This window comes from Triticum dicoccoides, chromosome 6A (assembly GCF_002162155.2).
Source record: "Triticum dicoccoides isolate Atlit2015 ecotype Zavitan chromosome 6A, WEW_v2.0, whole genome shotgun sequence".
NCBI lineage: Eukaryota > Viridiplantae > Streptophyta > Magnoliopsida > Poales > Poaceae > Triticum > Triticum dicoccoides.
Window position 1 is genome coordinate 346,085,343 of NC_041390.1, and position 18,233 is coordinate 346,103,575.

The following is an 18,233-nucleotide window of genomic DNA, read 5'->3' on the forward strand; positions in this document are numbered from 1 at the left end:
TTTGAGGAAGGTATATGATGGGTTTATGGTACCGGCGAAAGTTGCACGGTACTGGAGAGGCTAGCAATGGTGGAAGGGTGAGAGTGCGTATAATCCATGGACTCAACATTAGTCATAAAGAACTCATATATTTATTGCAAAAATCTATTAGTTATCGAAACAAAGTACTACGTGCATGCTCCTAGGGGGATAGATTGGTAGGAAAAGACCATCGCTCGTCCCCGACCGCCACTCATAAGGAAGGCAATCTACGACTTCATCACATAACGGTTCACCATACGTGCATGCTACGGGAATCACAAACTTCAACACAAGTATTTCTCAAATTCACAACTACTCAACTAGCATGACTCTAATATTACCATCCTCATATCTCAAAACAACCATCAAGTATCAAACTTCTCTTAGTATTCAACACACTCATAAGAGAATTTTATTATTATTGAATACCTAGCATATTAGGATTTTAAGCAAATTACCATGCTATTTAAGACTCTCAAAATAATCTAAGTGAAGCATGAGAGTTCATCTATTTCTTCAAAATAAAACTACCACCATGCTCTAAAAGATATAAGTGAAGCACTAGAGGAAATGACAAACTACTCCGAAAGATATAAGTGAAGATCAATGAGTAGTCGAATAATTATGCAACTATGTGAAGTCTCTCTAAGATTTAAGAATTTCATATCTTTGGTATTTTATTAATAGCAAGCAAAGCAAAATAAAATGAAATCTAAGAATAACAAACATCATGTGAAGAAGCAAAAACTTAGGATCAACCGATACTAACTGATAGTTGTTGAAGAAGAAAGGTGGGATGCCAACCGGGGCATCCCCAAGCTTAGATGCTTGAGACTTATTGAAATATTATCTTGGGGTGGCTTGGGAATCCCCAAGCTTGAGCTTTTGTGTCTCCTTAATTCCTCTCATATCACGGTCTCCCTAAATCACAAAAGCTTCATCCACACAAAACTCAACAAGGACTCGTGAGATAAGTTAGTATAAACCATTGCCAACACCTTATTATACTCTAGTGTAGCAAATCACTAAAATTATTATTCAACATTGCATATTAAATGCCTCTGCATATTTAACAGTCCTATCCTCAAATAGAATCATTAAAGAAGCAAACATATGCAAACAATGCAAACATAACAGCAATCTGCCTAAACAGGATAGTCTGTAAAGAATGCTGCAACATCCATACTTCCCTAACTCCAAAAATTATGAAAAACAATTCCAACTGTAGTAAATTTATCAGAGCTTAATATTCAAAAGGTTTCAACATTTTATTGCATTCTGACTTTTCTTGGGAATTATTGCAACAGCGGTAAACTTTCTGTTTTCAAACAGCAACATGTATACTTGTAACATAGGCATAGTAAAGGCTATCAATGCCACTTATATTGAAATGAAAGATGCAAGACAATGCTCTAAATAACATAAAGCAAATCCTAACAAAATAAATTGACGCTCCAAGCAAAACACATATCATGTGGCGAATAAAAATATAGCTCCAAGTAAAGTTACTGATGAATGAAGACGAAAGAGGGGATGCCATCCGGGGCATCCCCAAGCTTAGGCTCTCGGCTATCCTTGAATATTACCTTGGGGTGACTTGGGCATCCCCAAGCTTAGGCTCTTGCTCCTTATTCCATAGTCCATCGAATCCTTACCCAAAACTTGAAAACTTCACAACACAAAACTTAACAGAAAACTCGTAAGCTCCGTTAGTATAAGAAAGTAAATCACCACTTCAAGGTATTGTAATGAACTCATTCTTTATTTATATTGGTGTTAAACGTACTGTATTCCAACTTGTCTATGGTTTATAAACTCTTTTACTAGCCATAGATTCATCAAAATAAGTAAACAACACATGAAAAACAGAATCTGTCAAAAACAGAACAGCCTGTAGTAATATGGATCAAACGTATACTTATGGAACTTATAAAATTCTCAAATAAATTGATGTACCTGAGTAATTTATCTATTAATCATCTGAAAAAATAATTAACTAAATAGCACTCTCAAAATAAAAATGGCAGCAATTCTTGTGAGTGCTAAAGTTTCTGTTTTTTACAGCATGATCACAAAGACTTTCCCCAAGTCTTCCCAAAGGTTCTACTTGGCACAAACACTAATTAAAAGCATATAACCACATCTAAACAGAGGCTAGATGAATTATTTATTACTAAACAGGAAAAAATCCAAGTAATAAAAATAAAATTGGGTTGCCTCCCAACAAGCGCTATCGTTTAATGCCCCTAGCTAGGCATGATGACTTCAACGATGCTCACATAAAAGATAAGAATTGTAACATAAAAAGAGCATCATGAAGAATATGACTAGCACATTTAAGTCTAACATACTTACTATGCATAGGAATTTTGTGAGCAAACAACTTGGTGGAACAAGAATCAACTTGCATAGGACGGTAAAACAAGCATAACTTCAAAACTTTAAGCACATAGAGAGGAAACTTGATATTATTGCAATTCCCACAAGCATATATTCCTCCCTCATAATAATTTTCAGTAGCATCATGAATGAATTCAACAATATAACCAGCACCTAAAGCATTCTTTTCATGATCTACAAGCATAGAAAATTTATTACTCTCCACATAAGCAAATTTCTTCTCATGAATAATAGTGGGAGCAAACTCAACAAAATAACTATCATGTGATTGAAAATTAAAATCAAGATGACAAGTTTCATGGTTATCATTATTCTTTATAGAATACGTGTCATCACAATAATCATCATAGATAGGAGGCATGCTTTCATCATAATAAATTTGCTCATCAAAGCTTGGGGGACAAAAAATATCATCTTCATCAAACATAGCTTCCCCAAGCTTGTGGCTTTGCATATCATTAGCATCATGGATATTCAAGGAATTCATACTAACAACATTGCAATCATGCTCATCATTCAAATATTTAGTGCCAAACATTTTATAGATTTCTTCTTCTAGCACTTGAGCACAATTTTCCTTTCCATCATTGAGGGAGTCCTGGATTAGGGGGTGTTCGGGTAGCCGGACTATACCTTCAGCAGGACTCCTGGACTATGAAGATACAAGATTGAAGACTTCGTCCCGTGTCCGGATGGGACTTTCTTTGGCGTGGAAGGCAAGCTTGGCGATGCGGATATTCAAGATCTCCTACCATTGGAACCGACTCTATGTAACCCTAACCCTATCCGGTGTCTATATAAACCGGAGGGTTGTAGTCCATAGGCGATCAACTCCATATATATCAATCATACCATAGGCTAGCTTCTAGGGTTTAGCCTCCTTGATCTCGTGGTAGATCTACTCTTGTACTACCCATATCATCAACATTAATCAAGCAGGACGTAGGGTTTTACCTCCATCAAGAGGGCCCGAACCTGGGTAAAACATCGTGTTCCCTGCCTCCTGTTACCATCCGGCCTAGACGCACAGTTCGGGACCCCCTACCCGAGATCCGCCGGTTTTAACACCGACATTGGTGCTTTCATTGAGAGTTCCTCTGTGTCGTCGCCTTTAGGCCCGATGGCTCCTTTGATCATCAACAACGATGCGGTCCAGGGTGAGACTTTGCTCCCCGGACAGATCTTCGCTATGCGGGCCAATTCGCTCGGCCACCTGGAGCAGATCGAAAGCTACGCCCCTGGCCATCAAGTCAGGTTTGGAAGCTTAAACTACACGGCTGACATCCGCGGAGACTTGATCTTCGACGGGCTCGAGCCACAGCCAAGCGCGCCGCACTATCTCGAGGGGCATGATCTAGCTCTGCCCCCGGGCAGTGTCCTGGAGGCCGCACACGCATCGGTTCCGACCCCTAACTCGGAGCCTATTGCGCCAATCGAGGATGAGCGGTTGGACGTCACCTCGGGGGCTGCGATCCCGAAAGCGATCGAGCCGAACGCTAGCCCCACACTCTGCATGACCCGTGACTCCGAGGATCCGGACTCCTCCCCGGACTCTGAACCCCCCGCGCCCCTGCCAATCGAATCCGATTGGGCGCCGATAATGGAGTTCACCACCGCAGACATCTTTCAGCATTCGCCTTTTGGCGACATCCTGAATTCTCTTAAGTCCCTCTCTTTATCAGGAGAGCCCTGGCCGGACTACGGTCAGCGAGGGTGGGATACGGACGATGAGGAAATTCAAAGCCCACCCATCACCCACTTTGTAGCCACTATCGACGATCTAACCGACATGCTTGACTTCAGCTCCGAAGACATCGACGGCATGGACGACGATGTAGGAGACGAACAGGAACCAGCACCTGTAGGGCGCTGGAAGGCCACCTCGTCATATGACATATATATGGTGGATACTCCAAAAGATGGAGATGGTGATGGAACAGTGGGGGATGACGCCCCCAAGAAACAGCCAAAGCGCCGGCGTCAGCGGCGCCGCTCTAAATCCCGCCAAAGCAAAAATGGTGATTCCAGCACGGGAGATAATACTACCCCGGATAGCACCGAAGAACACCCACCTCAGCAAGATTCGGCACAGGAAGATGGAGAAGCCAGCCCTCATGAGAGAGCAGCAGATCGAGAGGTCGAGGATGATAACTATACGCCTCCCTCCGAAGACGAGGCAAGCCTCGATGACGACGAATTCGTCATACCATCTGACCCTGCCGAACAAGAGCGTTTTAAACGTAGGCTTTTAGCCACGACAAGCAGCGTCATGAAAAAGCAGCAACAGCTTAGAGCTGCCCAAGATTTGCTAGCTGACAGATGGACTGAAGTCCTTGCGGCCGAAGAGTATGAACTCGAACGCCCCTCCAAGAGTTACCCGAAGCGCAGGCCGCTACCCCGATCAGAGAAGGAAGCACCTACATCACCAGCGCATGACATGGCAGACCGGCCACCTCGCGGCTGCGACAGAGAGGCCTCTCGGCCCTCCACTCAAGCCATGCCCCGACGCCGCTCAACTAAGGCACGGCAAAATGCGCCCGACCTACAAGACATACTGGAGGATAAGGCAAGACAAACAAGATCGATCTATGGATCGCGCAGGCGCCCTACGGCATGTGACAATGATCTTCACTCCGGATACAACAAATCCGGCCGGGCCGAACACAACAGACATAGCTCTTCCGAGCTGCGTCGTGATATAGCCTAGTACAGAGGCGCCGCACACCCGCTATGCTTCACGAATGAAGTAATGGATCATAAAATCCCAGAGGGTTTCAAACCCGTAAACATCGAATCATACGATGGCACAACAGATCCGGCGGTATGGATCGAGGATTATCTCCTTCACATCCACATGGCACGCGGTGATGATCTACGCGCCATCAAATACCTCCCGCTCAAACTTAAAGGACCGGCCCGGCATTGGCTTAACAGCTTGCCAGCAGACTCAATCGGTTCTTGGGAGGACCTGGAAGCCGCATTCCTCGACAACTTCCAGGGCACTTACGTGCGACCGCCGGATGCCGATGACTTAACCCACATAATTCAGCAGCCAGAGGAATCGGCTAGACAATTCTGGACATGGTTCCTAACAAAGAAAAACCAGATAGTCGACTGTCCGGACGCAGAGGCCCTAGCAGCCTTCAAGCATAACATCCGCGATGAGTGGCTTGCCCGGCACCTGGGACAGGAAAAGCCGAAATCCATGGCAGCCCTCACGACACTCATGACCCGCTTTTGCGTGGGAGAAGATAGCTGGCTAGCTCGTAGTAACAATTTATCAAAGAACCCTGGTAATTCGGATACCAAGGACAAAAGTGGCAGGACACGTCGGAATAAGCAAAAACGCCGCGTTAACAGCGACAACAATGAAGACACAACAGTCAATGCCGGATTCAAAGGCTATAAATCCGGTCAGCGGGAAAAGCCATTCAAAAAGAATACTCAGGGCCCGTCCAGTTTGGACCGAATACTCGATCGCTTGTGCCAGATACATGGCACCCCCGAAAGGCCAGCCAATCACACTAACAGGGATTGTTGGGTGTTCAAGCAGGCAGGCAAGTTAAGGGCCGAAAACAGAGACAAGGGGCTGCACAGCGACGATGAGGAGCCCAAGCCGCCGAACAACAATGGACAGAAGGGCTTTCCCCCACAAGTGCGGATGGTGAACATGATATACGCAACCCACATTCCTAAGCGGGAGCGGAAGCGTGCGCTACGGGACGTATACGCGATGGAGCCAGTTGCCCCAAAGTTCAACCCATGGTCCTCCTGCCCGATCACTTTTGATCGAAGGGACCATCCCACTAGCATCCGTCATGGCAGCTTCGCCGCATTGGTTCTCGACCCAATCATCGACGGATTTCATCTCACAAGAGTCCTCATGGACGACGGCAGTAGCCTGAACCTGCTTTATCAGGATACAATGCGGAAAATGGGCATAGATCCCTCAAGGATTAAGCCCACAAGAACGACCTTTAAAGGCGTTATACCAGGTGTAGAAGCCAACTGTACAGGCTCAGTAACACTTGACGTGGTCTTCGGATCCCCGGACAATTTTCGAAGCGAAGAGTTAATCTTCGATATAGTCCCGTTTCGCAGTGGCTATCACGCCCTGCTCGGACGAACCGCATTCACAAAGTTCAATGCGGTGCCGCACTATGCATATCTCAAGCTCAAGATGCCAGGCCTTCGAGGAGTAATTACGGTCAACGGAAACACCGAACGCTCCCTCTATACGGAGGAGCATACGGCAGCTCTAGCAGTGGAGGTACAAAGTAGCCTTCTCAGGCAATGCTCCAGTTCGCCCATTAAAAAGCCAGACACTGCCAAGCGCGCCCGGAGTAACCCACAGCAGGACCGCCTGGCACACTCTGAGCAAGCGTAGCAATGCGGCCCCAACCCCCAGCTTTCGCGACATAGCGAAACCAGTACCTCACGTACATAACTACGCCCTTGAAATACCATGGGCACAGGGGAAGGGCACAATAACGGCATGCCCAAAATACGGCTTAAAACGTACTAGGGGCTGCCGGATTCTTTTTTTAATTTTTTCTTACTTTCAGGACTCCATACTTCGGACGACCTGTTCAGCAATTCGATTGCTGCACAAACGATGCAAGATCCAGGGAGGCAGACAAGCCATGCCGCATTATGGAACTCCCAGGTGGTCTCTGTTACGAGCGGTATACCTGTTTTAAATACAATTCCGCGGCCTGCCCCTGGTCAGGACATACTGAATAGTCCAATATCTTTTGCTTGCCACGCTATTTGTATCGTTCGGCTTTGATAAATAGTCTCTCTATAAACAATGCTTAGCTTCTTGTCTATTTTTTGCATTATCTTCTTTTCACATTTATGTTTATTAAATTACATGATTGCACCCGTACACCATGGTACGGCAAACACGCCAGGGGCTTCAGTACCCCTCATAGTGGTGTGAGAAGTCCGTACACTTTCACAAGTGCGGCACCCCGAACTTATAGAACTATATGCATCGGCTCCGAATAATGATTTGGGTCAATAGTTGGGTTTGCCCGGCTCCTATGTTTTGGTGCCTTACGTTCCGCTCTATCGGCTAAGGTAGCACTAGGAGAACCACTGCGATTGTGCCCCGGTTCAGCTGGGTTAAGCACCTCAGTGGAGAAAGCTAAAACTGACTGTCATGATGTCGCGAGAGACCGGTCGCTGTTCGAGTGGTTTTTCGAGTCCCTAAAGGCTTATACCGCTTCGAGCGAGGAGCTGGCTTTGCCCGACCAAGGAGTGGATAGCGCCCCGAACTCGGTCTTCCGAACTAGGGGCTTCGCCGAAATTTAAAATTATAGAGTTCTATGGCTAAGTGAGAGTGTTCAAGCATTATAGTCCGATTGCCTGGTTCGTTGTGCTGAGCGCCTCCCTCGAAGGACCCAACTATGGGAAAAAGAGCGCTTAGGTTTATCCCGAACACCCCAGCACTAGTGGCACGGGGGCAGAAGCCGACGACTGGCCATCTCTCAATTTTTGATAAACGGCCGCACAGAAAGTAATATTTTAAATTCAATAAGCATTGCTTAGCGCATATGAACAAGTTTTCAGCGCACAGGATAAACACGAGCGAGTTCATTCAAATATCACATCCTTGGTACATTCATCCGCCACAAGGCGGGCACCTGCAAGAAAATCCTTGTAGTAGTTCTCGGGCTTGCGATGCTCCTTCCCCGGCGGCGGCCCGTCCTTCACAAGCTTCTCACCGTCCAGCTTACCCCAGTGCACCTTTGCACGGGCAAGGGCCCGACGGGCACCTTTGATGCAGACGGAGCGCTTGATGACCTCAAGCCTCGGACAGGCCTCCACCAGCCACCGCACCAGCACAAAATAGCTCCCAGGCAGGGCCTCTCCGGACCACAGCCGAACTATGAAGCCCTTCATGGCTTGCTCGGCCGCCTTGTGGAGCTCGACCAGCTGTTTCAGCTGGTCGCTCAAGGGCACAGGGTGTCCGTCCTCAGAATACTGAGACCAGAACACCTTCTCCGTCGAGCTACCCTCTTCAGCTCGGTATAATGCGGCGGCGTCGGATACGCTGCGGGGAAGATCTGCGAATGCCCCTAGAGAGCTCCGGATTCGGGTAAGTAACAGGTAGTTCACTTTTATATTTCTGCTTTGCATAAAGAATGCCTTACCCGCTGCTATCTTCCTCATCTCCTCCAACTCTTGGAGGGCCTTTTGGGCTTCGGCCTTGGCATACTTGGCAGCCTCTAGGGCGGTTGCAAGCTCAGATGCTTGCGCCTTCGACTCCAGCTCCAAACTCTCATGTTTTTTCATGAGAGCCTGAAGCTCTTGCTGCACCTCGCCGACCTGAGCCCCAAGTCTGTCTCGCTCGGTGCGCTCCACGACCGTTTTCTTTTCGGCCTCAGACAGCGACTACTTAAGGGTCGCCACCTCAGTCGTGGCCCCTACAATAAGCAATACAATCCTGTTACTCTTTTTGCAATCAAGCCTTTTTATAGGCACTTTTTTGTAAGGTATTTCTTACCTTCTTCCTCCTCGAGCCGCCGCTTGGCAAGGCCGAGCTCTTGCTCGGTCCGCTCGAGGTCCTACTTCAGGACACCCACCTCCGCAGTCAGTGCGGCAGTGGATAGCAGCGAAGCCTGCATATGCATATTGACTCTTTTTTGTTAGACTCCTGCGATATTTAATAGATCCTCTATTCGGCTTTTCTTTCCGAACGCCAAACAAAGCATCAGGGGCTACTGTCTATGCGGTAATATTTTTACATATTTTTACTTACCTTGAAGCCTGTTAGAAGGCTAGCGCAAGCTTCAGTCAGTCCGCTCTTGGCAGACTGAACCTTTTGGATCACCGTACTCATAATAGTACGGTGTCCCTCGTCAATGGAGGCATCGTCAAGCACCTCCAGCAGATTGTCTGGCACCTCCGGTTGGACGGAGGCCGCCGGCTCAGAAGGCTTGCTCCTCTTGGAAGGAATTTGCCTACCACGGTCCGGAACTATGGAAGATTCCGGCGCGGTGTCCGGCACAAAGCCGGACTGAGAGCCCTGGGGAGCCTTATCCCCTTCACCCCTGGAGTCCGGGAGGTTGCCCTGCGGCTCCTCCGGGACCACCTCCTCCTGCCCCAGAGATTGTCGCGACGCCACTTCGGCGTCGTCTGCAGTGCGGGGGGAGACAGCGGGCGGAACTGAGTTCACGTCCGATGAGTCCAGGGAGCCGCCCGACGATTCGTCGAATTCGGCCCGGGGCGGACTGCATAATTACATTCGACATTAGGGAAAGTTGTGCAACAAAGGAACATCATGAGTTATTCTGATATCCGAACTTACGATTTCACCGGACGCTTGACCCTGTTTGGCCACTCCTCTTTGCCCTCTTCGGCGTTGGGGGCGTAGTCCGGCGGAGGGGTCTTCCTTTTCCTAGACCCCTCGGCCTCCCCCGTTGGGGCGGCCTTCCTCTTCTCTCCTTCCTCCGCTGGGGGGGAGAGTTTTCTTCTTCCTCGTCGTCGTTTTCGCGGGAGGAGGGCGTCTCGGACTCGTCAGATGACGAGTCCGACACCACCATGTTGCGGGCACTCTTTCGAGTCCCCGTGGTCTTCTTCTTCTTGGCCTTCTTCTCCGGCACCACATAAGGCGCCGGAACTAGTAGCTTTGCTAGTAGAGCTGGGGCTGGGTCTTCAGGCAGCGGAGCCGGACAGTTAATCAGTCCGGATATCGCCCGCCAAGCCTGTGAAAGGTAAGGGAGTTTAGATCCCGCATAGAGTCAAACTATGAAAAAAGCTTAACATCCCGTAAAAGGTGTAGATGGCATACCTCGCTAGCGTGACGCTGCGAGCTGTATCCGCGGTCCTCGGAAGCAGATGCGGGAGCCTCGGCGCCCTTGAATAGCATCTTCCAGGCGTCTTCGTATGAATAGCATCTTCCAGGCGTCTTCGTACGTCGTGTCGAAGAGCCTGCTAAGGGTTTGATGCTGCGCCGGGTCGAACTCCCACAGATTAAAATCCCGTTGTTGGCACGGGAGGATCCGGCGGATGAGCATAACATGGATTACATTAACAAGCCGGACTGGCTTGTTCACCAGGGACTGGATGCATGCTTGCAATCCGGTCACCTCTTTTTCGTCACCCCACGACAGACCCCAGGACATAAGCCGCATGGGGGGTCCGAATCGGAACTCGGGGGCTGCAGTCCATTTTGGATTGCGCGGCTCGGTGATATAAAACCACCCGGATTGCCATCCCTTTAGGGTCTCCACGAAAGAGCCCTCGAACCATAGGACATTGGCCATCTTCCCCGCCATGGCGCCTCCGCACTCTGCCTGGCTACCGCGCACCACCTTGGTCTTGACGTTGAAGGTCTTGAGCTAGAGGCCGAAATGAGGGCGGACGCGGAGAAAAGCCTCGCACACGACGATAAACGCCGAGATGTTGAGGATGAAGTTCGGAGCCAGATCGTGGAAATCCAGGCCGTAGTAGAACATGAGCCCCCGGACAAATGGGTGGAGTGGAAAACCCAGTCCGTGGAGGAAGTGGGGGAGAAATACTACCCTCTCATGGGGCATTGGGGTGGGGAGAAGCTGCCCCACTTCGGGAAGCCGGTGCGCGATGTCCTTGGACAGTTATACGGCCTTCCTTAGCTTCTTGACTTTGCCCTTCGTGACGGAGGAGACCATCCACTTGCCTCCCGCTCCGGACATTGCTGGAGAAGGTTGAGGTGGGAAGTGCAGGCTTGGGCGCTGGAGCTCGAGTGCGCAGGAGATGGATAGGCAAAGGAGGAAGAAGGCGTAGTTAAAAAGGTGGATCCTTATCCCCTTATATGGGCGGATGCGGTTGTGCGTCCCCAACTGCCTAGTAAAACTCGCTTGCCTCCCAAGCGCCGTGATAAGTGGCGCGGTTGGATTACCCACGTCCGTATTTATGAGAATCCCGTAAAAGGGGGGTAGACGATCTCTGCTTTGACAAGACGTGCCAAGGAAACCGCCTCGCAAAACATGCTGAGGTGGAAAAGTGAAAATGATTCGAGTGAAGGACTTGGCTGTAGTGTAATGACGCACTGCGGAATACGTCAGTAGATTTGATTTGTGTTAATATTATTCTCTCTATGGCAATATGTGGAAGCTTACTTTGCAGAGCCGGACACTACTCTTGGTGTTTATAATCTTCTATGAAGGACTTGGAGGAGGAACCCGCCTTGCAATGCCGAAGACAATTTGCGCGCCGGACTCGTCATCATTGAAGCCTGGTTCAGGGGCTACTGAGGGAGTCCTGGATTAGGGGGTGTTCGGGTAGCCGGACTCCTGGAATATGAAGATACAAGATTCAAGACTTCGTCCCGTGTTCGGATGGGACTTTCCTTGGCGTGGAAGGCAAGCTTGGCGATGCGGATATTCAAGATCTCCTACCATTGTAACCGACTCTATGTTACCCTAACCCTATCCGGTGTCTATATAAACCGGAGGGTTGTAGTCCGTGGGCGATCAACTCCATATACAACAATCATACCATAGGCTAGCTTCTAGGGTTTAGCCTCCTTGATCTCGTGGTAGATCTACTCTTGTACTACCCATATCATCAATATTAATCAAGCAGGACGTAGGGTTTTACCTCCATCAAGAGGGCCCGAACCTGGGTAAAACATCATGTTCCCTGCCTCCTGTTACCATCCGGCCTAGACGCACAGTTCGGGACCCCCTACCCGAGATCCGCCAGTTTTGACACCGACAATCATACTCACGAAAGATATTAAAAAGATGAAGTGTATGAGACAAACTCAATTCCATTTTTATAGTTTTCTTTTATAAACTAAACTAGTGATAAAACAAGAAACTAAAAGACTTGATTGCAAGATCTAAAGATATACCTTCAAGAACTCACCTCCCCGGCAACGGCGCCAGAAAAGAGCTTGATGTCTACTACACAACCTTCTTCTTGTAGACGTTGTTGGGCCTCCAAGTGCAGAGGTTTGTAGGACAGTAGCAAATTTCCCTCAAGTGGATGACCTAAGGTTTATCAATCCGTAGGAGGCGTAGGATGAAGATGGTCTCTCTCAAGCAACCCTGCAACCAAATAACAAAGAGTCTCTTGTGTCCCCAACACACCCAATACAATGGTAATTGTATAGATGCACTAGTTCGGCGAAGAGATGGTGATACAAGTGTTATATGGATAGTAGATAAAGGTATTTGTAATTTGAAATTATAAAAACAGCAAGGTAACAAGTGATAAAAGTGAGCGTAAACGGTATTGCAATGCTAGGAAACAAGGACTAGGGTTCATACTTTCACTAGTGTAAGTCCTCTCAACAATAATAGCATAATTGGATCACATAACTATCCCTCAACATGCAACAAAGAGTCACTCCAAAGTCACTAATAGCGGAGAACAAATGAAGAGAATATGGTAGGGTACGAAACCACCTCAAAGTTATTCTTTCCAATCAATCCGTTGGGCTATTCCTATAGGTGTCCCAAACAGCCCTAGAGTTCGTACTAGAATAACACCTTAAGATACAAATCAACAAAAACCCTAATGTCACCTAGATACTCCAATGTCACCTCAAGTATCTGTGGGTATGACGATATGCATCACACAATGTCAGATTCATCTATTCAACCAACACAAAGGACCTCAAAGAGTGCCCCAAAGTTCTACCAGAGAATCACGATGAAAATGTGTGCCAACCCCTATGCATAGGTTCATGGGCGGAACCCCCAAGTTGGTCACCAAAACATACGTCAAGTGAATCACGTGATATCCTATTGTCACCACAGATATCCACGGCAAGAAATACATCAAGTGTTCTCAAATCTTTAAAGACTCAATCCGATAAGATTACTTCAAATGAGAAACTCAATTCATTACAAGAGAGTAGAGCAGGGAAGAAGCATCATAGGATCCAAATATAATAGCAAAGCTCGCGATACATAAAGATCGTATCATCTCAAGAACACAAGAGAGAGAGAGAGAGAGATCAAACACATAGCTACTGGTACATACCCTCAGCCCCGATGGAGAACTACTCCCTCCTCGTCATGGAGAGCACCGGGATGATGAAGATGGCCACCGGAGAAGGATTGCCCCCTCCGGCAGGGTGCCTGAACGGGTCTAGATTGGTTTTCGGTGCCTACGGAGGCTTCTAGCAGCGGAACTCCCAATCTATTGTCCGTTCTAGAAGTTTTAGGTTACGTAGGTATATATGGGCGCAGGAGGTACGTCGGAGGAGCTACGGGGGCCCCACAAGGCAGGGGGCGCGCCCTAGGGGGGGCCGCCCCCCACCCTCGTGAGCTCCTCCTGTATCTCCTGACCTGGAGTCCAAGTCTATCCGGTGGCTTTCGTTCCAAAAATAACATCTCCAGTTTATTTCATTTCTTTTTGACTCCGTTTGATATTCCTTTTCTTTGAAACACCGAAATAGGCATAAAACAGCAAATCTGGGCTAGGCTTCTGGTTAATAGGTTTGTCCCAAAAATAATATAAAAGTGGAAAATAAAGCCCAATATTGCCCAAAACAGTAGATAATATAGCATGGAGCAATCAAAAATTATAGATACGTTGGAGACGTATCAGTGCGCGGCCCAGCCCGGCGGAGCCCCCGAGCACGTGGAAGTGGCGCTGATCTGGTGGGGGAACGGCTTGATGTGGCGCTCTGAAGGCAGTGCCTACGAGCTGTCTAGCAAGGCCGCGACCACGTGGTGCACCGGTGCAGCATAGCACGCAGTGAAGAGGTCACGGAGCTCCTCCCAATACGCCATCGTGGATCCGGGAAGGCTGAGCAGCCAGGCGCGCGGCTCGCCGGCGAGGGCCATGGGAAGCCAGTTGGCCATGACCTTGTTGTCTCCCCCGGCTTCAAGGACGACCTCCTCGTACGCTAGCAGGAAAGCTGACGGGTCCGCCGCACCGTCGTAGCGCGGCGGCATCTCCGGCTTGAACTTGGGCGGCCACTACACCCGCCACAGGGCGGGGGCCAGGGCTCGGAGCCCCCTGGCCCCGTCGTCAACGCTGGCCGTCGGAGTTGGCGGCAGGGCGCCTGCCATGTGGGCGGAGCACGGTGTGGACGGAGCACGGATCGACAAAGGAGAAGCTACGACGCACCCCTACCTGGCACGCCAAATGTTGGATCACGGGTTCTGGAAAACCCTTGAGGTTCGAACACTGGGGTGCATGCGAAGGTTTTCTCCCTATCAATCCACGCCCTAGCTGTCTAAGATCTTGTAGATGAACTCAACTAACTCACAACACAGAAAGGCACAAGATTTATATTGGTTTGGGCCATCGTTGTGGTGTAATACCCTACTCTAGTGTGGTGGTGGTGGATTGCCTCTTGGGCTGATGAAGTACAGTACAAGGGGAAGAACAGCCTCCTGAGGTTGAGGAGTTCTTGTGCTCGGTGAACTAGTGTGGGTGAGGTGATCTTGGATCTGCTCAGGTCCCTCCTTTTTCATCTCCCTTGACTGTGGTGGCTAGTTCTACTTATATAGGCCCTGGTCCTCTCCCCAATATTGAGCGGGAAGGGATCCAACAAGGGCTAATTTGAAAGGGGACAGTTAGTACAAGTTATCCTGACAAAAGGTGGTCTTCTGTGACGCCCCGAGACCGATGCGCCATGTGTCTTCTAGTTTTTCGCTGTTGTTGTCTTGTCCTTCGCTTGCGTGTTGCATCTTGCCATGTCATCATCCGCATTGCATCATCATGTTTTCAAAACTTGCATCCGTCCCGTTCTCCCCGTTCCTTCCGTTGTCCGTTCTGAGCCCAGACACACTTGCACGCGCCCGCGGCACGTCCAGAATATTATTTTATGAGTGGCTAGAAAATGTTCTCGGAATGGGATGAAGGTTGGCATGCGGTGTTGTTATGTTGTCAGTAGACCGCCTGCCAAGTTTCATCGCATTTGGAGTTAGTTTGACGCCCCAACGGATAACTATAGCGCCAATATAGTCGGTCTATCGACGGACGTTTCCGGTCTCCGGAAACGGTTGCCGGGTTGCATTCCTCCTCTTTCTTCTCAGTCTAACCACACACTTGACCTCGTTCGCCTAACTCCTCCATGCACATTGCATCGACCCCCCTCGAGTGCACATCCGGAGCTGTCCCGAACCCGACCCGAGCAGTCGTCACCGTTGGATTCGAATCATCCCGTAACATCTATAAAGTATCATCGTTTTCTCATTGGAGTCTCCTAACCTTTTATTCTCGATCATCCAATTATGATCGAAGGGATCCGTTAGGCCCTAACCTAATCCACCAGCGTATATAACGGGGCAACCCTAAAAATTAGGAGAGTTGTCCCATCCTCCACTTGTCGCCGCCGCCACTTCAAATCCTCTCGGGATCCCCTCACTCAATATTCCTCAATCCCATCGCCCAGCCAATCCATCGAGCGCCTCCTCCCGCCTGTTCGAGCGCCTGCTTGTGTCTTGTTTGCTATTCTTCCTGTTCCTGTTACGAGACGACCTCGGCTCAAGCTGACCCCACACCGAAAGTCGTCAAGCAGTCTTGGGCTCCATCAATCAGTGAGGAGGAAACCAAAACCTATTGGAGTTCTCCACCATCACCTCGCCTAGATCCGGGGGTTCATACCCTCCTGTAGCAGAGATGTAAGTCGCAAAGGCTACTTGCCTGCCGAGGGGGGAGAACTACCTAGTATCAAATTCATAAAGCAGCACATTTAGTAGTTGACATCTTTCTTTCTCGTTTTCATCAGAAAGGAGAGTTTTCACGTTAAGCAAGAAGAGCTACAAGTTGGAGGGCTATTTCACCGACCGTCACTTCTCCTTTGTATCTGCTGAAGACGCAAGTAGCCCAACGACAGGCTTGTGTGGAGTTGAATGACAACACGCAGAGGTCTTTTGGTGAAACTGGGGGCTCTTTGTCTAAAGGAAGGGCAAAGTCAACAGGCCAATCCCAGTTTCAGAATTGGAAGAAGCAGTAGGAGGTTCACCATCAGAAAGGCATGGGACAACAAACTCTCTTAAAGCTTTCTTCGAATAAGTCTTTCGCTTGACTTGGCTCAACGGCTTTAGTTCAGTAAATGCTTTCGTATGAAGCTTGAGTCAAGTCTAGTCTCATGCAGTGAAGATCGTCAAGCAATCATTGCTCGTCTCTCTGAAACCTATTGATAAGGAACACGTTCAAGTGTATGGAATAATCAAACCTTTCACGTATTTGTTAACATAGCGTTGGACGATTGATTCCTCTCTTTCTCCATGGCCTGCTTCCCATAACTGGCCTTACTAAAACTTACGAAATGCTAATTTGACCTAAATTTCCGGTTAACTGCTGACTTTCTTTGCTAGCTCACCTGAAACTCTGTCTTCAGGAGGAAATCTTTCTTGAGTACCTTACTTGAAAACAAACCGCTTGAGCTGTAACCGAAACAGAAAGGTTTGGTGAGCCACTGCTTGCTCTCTAACTGCTCTTATCGCTTCTTCTTCTTGACCTCTACTCAGTGCTGCCAATGCTGTGACTGCCGCCCCTATCTCTAAAGCTGCGGATTACAGCTCCTGATTCAAGCAGTTTTTTTTAAAGTATGAGTCTTGTTTGTGACGTTCAATTCCAGAATGAACATTCAAAGGAAAAGTAGTATGGGACGCTGCTTGCTATTACTGACTGCGGCTGCGGACCAAAGAACTGAAGATCTTCAATCTATGTTTGAGTGCTCTTGCGAAAGAAAATAATTTCGAATGCAAAAATGACTTCAAAAATAGGATAGGATCGTGGATTCCATATATTTTTATAGAAAGAAAGATACTGTACTCCGCATCTTTACACCGAATCCTTAAAAGCCATTTAATGCCTTCTTGCCTGCCTTCAGTTCATGCCTTCAGGCCGGCCTGCTCTTGCCTATGAATGAGATGCCTACTTCCCATTAAGTCAAAATACCTCATAGACATACATATTTTTAAGAATACTTAGTTAGTTAAAGAGAAAGATGGCTTTTGAAAAAAAATTATTCCCCTCGTTCCCGAGTAAGAAAACGGATGCGCTAACGCGCAACGACTTTCGCGCTAGTTGCTCAATCCGTTGCTTGTTTGGAAGAATCTGGAAATGAATATTCTTTATTTCCTCTCGGACAGGCCCTCTTTTTTCATTCGAATGTACATCTTTTTCGGTAATGATCATCTACAACTGAAAGACTGACGTCTTCCTCTACTCGATCCTTAGTTATACAATCTCCCTCCACCTCAATTTTTATGATCCTCATAGCCTTTTTTATTCGTGTCCTCCCCCTGGATCTATTCCTGCCGCGTCCACGTCCTATGCCTCCAGCAACTAGAGCTGCATCATCTTGTTCATTATTGAGAATAGGCCTCTTCTCACACCGTACCAGTTCTTTTTGCAGTTGAATCTTCCCATTCTGGCTTATTGAGTGTATAGATTCTTTTTGAAATGCAATGTATTCCCACGTCACTCTTCTCATAACATATCCTGTTCTCCTCACTTTGATTCTGGATTCACCGGTTGATTTAAGACGGGGTTCTATGCTTTCTAGCCCCATTTGACAAAAGTGAGCTTCCCCTATCTCTTTTTTAGGAATCAGATAGCAATGCTCATTCATGAATAGCATTTCATGCTTCCGCTACTTCGTCGGAGAGATCCATGGAAACTCAAAAAAGAAAAGCGGACGACATTGTTCATACGATAGTCGGAAAAGTAAGTTCTCCCGCTGGCTATTCAAAAAAGAAAGACTTACTTATTCATAAACTTCCTTTTATCGAGCATAATAGCTCTTATACGCTTGTACAGAGGAGTATAAAACAATGTATATATATAGGTGCTTAGTATCCTACAAAAACATTAACATCCAAAGCACCGTAAGCTTGCTTTCTCTC